Here is a 6595-nt window from a genome sequence, read left to right as displayed (position 1 = left end):
GTTTCCCTGTGTAGCTTTGGAGCCTGTCTTGGAAATAATTCTTGTAGACCAGGTTGGCCTCAAACGCACAGAGATCCACTTGTCTGGGTGCTGGTGTTAAAGGTGTGTGCCACCACTGCTTGGCCAAGGTGCCTTTTAACAGGACCTGTGCCATAGCAGTATAAATGATTTATCTACTGTGATAAAAGCTGAGGAACTTGCCAAACAAGGATTCATGGAGATGACACCCACGACTCACCAGAGAATGAGGTCCAGAGATGACATCACCCAAACTGTATAACTGACTGATGCAGGATGAAGCCTGTGGTTGTGCTCTAAGTCCTGGCAACTGTCAGCTATGGTAGCCCATAGTGTCCAGGGCAGGTGGGAAATGCTTCACAGACTCCCACTGTAGGGGTCCAAAGGGACTTGTGTCTTCCCATCATTAATCTTCTCATTTCTAACTATGGATCGTGCCCACTATGACTGATGTTAGAGACAGGATATGAAACAGAACTAAAACCATCTTCCTAACCCCAAACCCTGCCCACTATGGCCATTTATATTTAAATGCTATGTTATACCATGTATGATCTGGATATGTGTGTATGTGTGTGTTTATATGTACATATGGATGAGGGCATGTGCCTTCAGGTATTACAAACATGCAAATAGGTGTAGGAGCAAAGACCTGAATGATGGTGACAGGGGCTCAATGTAGTTCTTGAGGTATCCTGATCTAACACACAGGAATCCTAGTAAGAAGCCAAAAGAGCAGTGAATAAAAGCCTGTCTGCAGAGTGACATGCCACACAAAATATCCAGGATAGAAACCTATACACAGCAGAAAGAAAAGGTCTAGAGATGATCTGGTCTAAGGGGTAGAACCTACAGAAGGTTAATGGTCAACAGCGTACAGCAACAATTGTGACAATCCCTCGGGAGGCACGAGCAGCACAAGGAGGACAGGAAGTGCTTCACTGGGACCTTCTCTTAGGCTTCTCCAGATGTGAACTTGCCTGAAAACAACCATCTTTATTCAGGTCACAGGCTTTCACTACTGGGCGATATGTAGTTATATCACACTCTCAATATTGACTTTTTACACTTGTATTTTTATTTAAGAATCTTGTGTTACTATATACGTTACCTGTGCGTGAATCTCTACATACACGTTCATGTGTGTGGCTACTATGTTAGTTCTTTATTTCTACTCATCGACACCTGTACTTTTTGAGAAAAGGTGAAATCAGCTGAGTCAGCCACTACCTGTGTCAGGACTCCTGGTTCCAAACTTCAACAGGAGGAAGCTCTGCTGTTATTCTGTTCTTCAGGGACTGACATTCTAAGAAGCCATTGACTACAATGACAGGGTCATGTTTGGAAAGGTCATGATATCCGTTACCTAGGCAATCCTACCTCAAGCTGTGTTCAGTGGTGGTGAGGGGACAGGTTACAGGACAAATTTAACAGTCAGCTTGGTGTCCAGGTTCTATCAGATGGCAAAGTCCAATTCAGAGGTCTATACAAATTTCCTGACAACCTTAGAATCAGAAATGATAGACCAAACATTATATCTTGCAAATTTTGGATGAGTTTGACTCATGGCCATGGAAGTTGCTCCTGCCAGGTGTGAAGTCCAATCGAGGAGGAGGAGGACTGGATGTGAGCTTGTCCCCAAGCCATGGTCAGAAATGGAGTCTGTGGGTAGTTCCGTAAGTACAAGGCCAAAAACCACATGTGTACAACAGTAATGGATTACCTGTCTCTCCTCACTACATATTTCATCTTTCTATTAATATCATGTATAATTTATATCATCTGGATGGTGGGGAATAGATGTCTGTGTTTGTCCATGTTTCCATTAGCACGGGTAAAGAATATACCAGAAAAGAACAGAAATATTCTCCTCAATAACTATCCATACGTCTATTGTGTTGATGTTTCTCTTTCTCTTTTTCATAGAAGGTTACCTGAAATGAAGACTAATGTAAAAGTGTTCATCATTTACAACGCATGTCTTTTCAGGATCAATCACTTAGCCTCAGACATACAAGGCCCAATGAAAAAAAGATGTGGGCCTGGGCCTAACATTTACACTGAAGTGCCCTAGGCACAATGAACAGAAAATGTGAGCCTGGGCCTAACCCTTACGCTTAATTGGCTTGGGCCCAATGAAAAAAAATGTAGGCCTGGGTCAAACACTATGAAGAGGCCTGGGCACAATGAAGAAAAGATGTGGGCCTGGGCAGAACAATCACGCTAAATTGGACTGGGCCCTTTAAAGAAATGATGTGGGCCTGGGCCTTACATTTATGCTGAAGTTGCCTGGGCCTAATGAAGAAAAGATGTGGGCCTGGGCCTAACCCTCACACTAAATTAGGCAGGGCAGAATATAAAAAAAAATGTAGGATTGGGCCAAACACTATGAAAAGACCTGGGCCCAATAAAGAAAGGATTTGGGCCTAGCCCTAAATATTATCCTGAAGAAGCATGGGCCCAATGAAGATTGATGTGGGCCTGGGCCGAACATTTATGCTGAAGTGGCCTGGGCAAAATGAAAAAAAGATGTGGGAATGGGCCTAACATTCGTGCTGAAATGGCCTGGGCCCAATGAAGAAAGGATGTGGGCATGGGCCTAATATTTTCGCTGAACCGGCATGGGCCCAATGAAGAAAGATGCGGGCCTGGGCCTAACATGTATGCTGAAGTGGCCTGGGCCCAATGAAGAACGATGTGGGCCTGGGCCTAACCCTTACGCTGAAGTGGCCAGGGCCCAATTAAGAGAAGGTGTGGGCCTGGGCCTAACAATGAAGCTAAATTGGCCTGGGCCAAATGAGGAAAAGATGTGGGACTGCAACAAACTCTTACTCTGAAGAGGACTGGGCCCAATGAAGAAGATGTTGGCCTAGGTCTAACATTTACGCTGCGTTGAACAAGCAAAATGAAGAAAACATATGGGCCTGGGCCTAACATTTACGCTGAAGTGGCCTGGGCCCAATGAATTAAGATGTGTGCCTGGGCCTAACCCTTACGCTGAAGTGGCAAGGGCTCAATGAAGAGAAGCTGTGGGCCTGGGCCTAACAATGAAGCTAAATTGGCCTGGGCCTAATGAAAAAAAGATGTGGGCATGGGCCAAAAATTTACCCTCAAGATCCTGGGCCCAATGAAGAAAGATGTGGGCCTGGGCCTAACCCTTAGTCTGAAGTGGCCGGGCCCATTGAAGAGAAGTTGTGGGCCTGGGCCTAACAATGAAGCTAAATTGGCCTGGGCCCAATGAAGAAAAGATGTGGGCCTGGGCCAAAACGTTACCCTCAAGAGGCCTAGGCCCAGTGGAGAAAAGACGGGGGCCTGGGCCTAACTATTACGCTGAAGTGTCCTGGGCCCAATGAAGAGAGGACATGGGCCTGGGCCTAACAATTACGCTAAATTGCCCTGGGCCCAATGAAGAAAAGATGTGGGACTGGACCAAACCCTTACCCTGAAGAGGACTAGGCCCAATGAAGAAAGATGTTGGCCTAGGCCTAACATTTACGCTGTGTTGAATACACCAAATGAGGAAAAGATATGGGCCTGGGCCTAACGTTTACGCTGAAGTGGCCTGAGCCCAATGAAGAGAAGTTGTGGGCCTGGGCCTAACAATGAAGTTAAATTGGACCGGGCCCAATGAAGAAAAGATGTGGGCCTAAGCCAAAACGTTACCCTCAATTGGCCTGGGCCCAATGAAGAAAGGATGTGGGCCTGGGCCTAATATTTTCGCTGAACCGGCCTGGGCCCAATGTAGAAAGATGTGGCCCTGGCCCTAACATTTATGCTGAAGTGGCCTGGGCCCAATGATCAGAAAATGTTGGCCTGGGCCTAATCCTAACGCTAAATTGGCCAGGCCCCAACTAAACAAAGATGTAGGGCTGGTCCAAACAGTATGAAGAGGCCTGAGCACATTAAAGAAAGGATTTGGTCCTAGGCATAAAAATTATCCTGAAGAGGCCTGGGCCAGTGGAGAAAAGATGGGAGCCTGGGCCTAACCATTACACTGAAGTGTCCTGGGACCAATGAAGAGAAGATGTGGGCGTGGGCCTAACAATTACGCTAAATTGCCCTAGGCCTAATGAAGAAAGATGTGGGCCAAGGCCTAACATTTACGCTGTGTTGAATACGCCAAATGAAGAAAAGATGTGGGCCTGGGCCTAACATTTACGCTGTAGAAGCAAGGGCCGAATGAAGAAAGATGTGGGCTTGGGCCTAACCCTTACACTGAAGTGGTCGGTGACCAATGAAGAGAAGTTGTGGGCCTTGGCCTAACAATGAAGCTAAATTGGCCTGGGCCCAATGAAGAAAAGATGTGGGCCTGGGCTTAACATTTACTCTGTGTTGAATAAGCCAAATGAAGAAAAGATATGGGCCTGGGCCTAACATTTATGCTGAAGTGGCCGGTGCCCAATGAAGAAAGATGTGGGCTTCAGCCTAACCCTTACGCTGAAGTGGCCAGGGCCCAATGAAGATAAGTTGTGGGCCTGGGCCTAACAATGAAACTATATTGGCCTGGACCCAATGAAGAAAAGATGTCGGCCTGGGCCAAAACGTTACCCTCAAGAGGCCTTGGCCCAATGAAGAAAGAATGTGGGCCTGGGCCTAACATTTATGCTGAAGTGGCCTGGGCCTAATGAACAGAAAATGTTGGCCTGGGACTAATCCTAATGCTAAATTGGCCTGGGCCCAACGAAAAAAAAGTAGGCCTGGGCCAAACATTATGTAGAGGCCTGAGCACAATAAAGAAAGGATTTGGTCCTGGGCATAAAAATTATCCTGAAGAGGCCTGGGCCAGTGGAGAAAAGATGGGAGCCTGAACCTAACCATTACACTGAAGAGTCCTGGGCCCAATGAAGAGAAGACATGGGCCTGGGCCTAACAATTACGCTAAATTGCCCTGGGCCCAAGGAAGAAAAGATGTGGGACTGGACCAAACCCTTACCCTGAAGAGAACTGGGCCCAATGAAGAAAGATGTTGACCTCGGGCTAACATTTACGCTGCGTTGAATAAGCCAAATGAAGAAAAGATATGGGCCTGGGCCTAACATTTACGCTGAAGTGGCCTGGGCCCAATGAAGAAAGATGTGGGCCTGGGCCTAACCCTCACGCTGAAGTGGCAAGGGCTCAATGAAGAGAAGCTGTGGATCTGGGGCCTAACAATGAAGCTAAATTGGCCTGGGCCCAATGAAGAAAAGATGTAGGCATGGGCCAAAAACTTACCCTCAAGAGGCCTGGGCACAATGAAGAAAGATGTGGGCCTGGGCCTAACCCTTAGGCTGAAGTGGCCGGGGCCCATTGAAGAGAAGTTGTGGGCCTGGGCCTAACAATGAAGCTAAATTGGCCTGGGCCCAATGAAGATAAGATGTGGGCCTGGGCCAAAACGTTACCCTCAAGAGGCCTTGGCCCAATGAAGAAAGGATGTGGGCCTGGGCCTAATATTTTCGCTGAACGGGCCTGGGCCCAATGAAGAAAGATGAGGCCCTGGCCCTAACATTTGTCCTGAAGTGGCCTGGGCCCAATGATTAGAAAATGTTGCCCTGGGCCTAATCCTAACGCTAAATTGGCCAGGCCCCAACGAAACAAAGATGTAGGGCTGGGCCAAACATTATGAAGAGGCCTGAGCACATTAAAGAAAGGATTTGGTCCTAGGCATAAAAATTATCCTGAAGAGGCCTGGGCCCAGTGGAGAAAAGATGGAGGCCTGGGCCTAACCATTACGCTGAAGTGCCTGGGACCAATGAAGAGAAGATGTGGGCCTGGGCCTAACAATTACGCTATGTTGCCCTGAACCCACTGAAGAAAGATGCGGGCCTGGGCCTTACATTTACGCTATGTTGAATAAGCCAAATGAAGAAAAGATATGGGTCTGGGCCTAACATTTACGCTGAAGTGGCCTGGGCTCAATGAAGAAAGATGTGGGCCTGGGCCTAACCCTTACGCTGAAGTGGCAGGGCCAAATGAAGAGAAGTTGTGGGCCTGGGCCTAACAATGAAGCTAAATTGGCCTGGGCCCAATGAAGAAAGATGTGAGCCTGGGCCAAAACGTTACCCTCAAGAGGCCTGGGCCCAGCGAAGAAAGGATGGGGGCCTGGGCCTAATAATGTCGCTGAACCAGACTGGGCCCAATGAAAAAAGATGCGGGCCTGGGCCTAACCTTTAGGCTGAAGTGGCTGGGGCCCATTGAAGAGAAGTTGTGGGCCTGGGCCTAACAGTGAAGCTAAATTGACCTGGGACCAATGAAGAAAAGAAGTGGGCCTGGGTCAAAACCTTACCCTGAATAGGCCTGGGCCCAATGAAGAAAGATGCGGCCCTGGCCCTAACATTTATGATGAAGTGGCCTGGCCCCAATGACCCGAAAATGATGACCTGGGCCTAATCCTAATGCTAAATTGGCCTGGGCCCAACGAAAAAAAGATGTAGGCCTGGACCAAACATTGTGAAGAGGCCTGAGCACAATAAAGAAAGGATTTGGTCCTGGGCATAAAAATGATCCTGAAGAGGCCTGGGCCCAGTGGAGAAAAGATGTATACCTAGGCATATCATTTAGGCTAAATCGGCATGGGCCCAAGGAAGAAATGATGTGGGAC

Source organism: Microtus ochrogaster, unplaced genomic scaffold (assembly GCF_000317375.1).
Source record: "Microtus ochrogaster isolate Prairie Vole_2 unplaced genomic scaffold, MicOch1.0 UNK14, whole genome shotgun sequence".
NCBI lineage: Eukaryota > Metazoa > Chordata > Mammalia > Rodentia > Cricetidae > Microtus > Microtus ochrogaster.
This window is presented reverse-complemented; position numbering follows the sequence as displayed.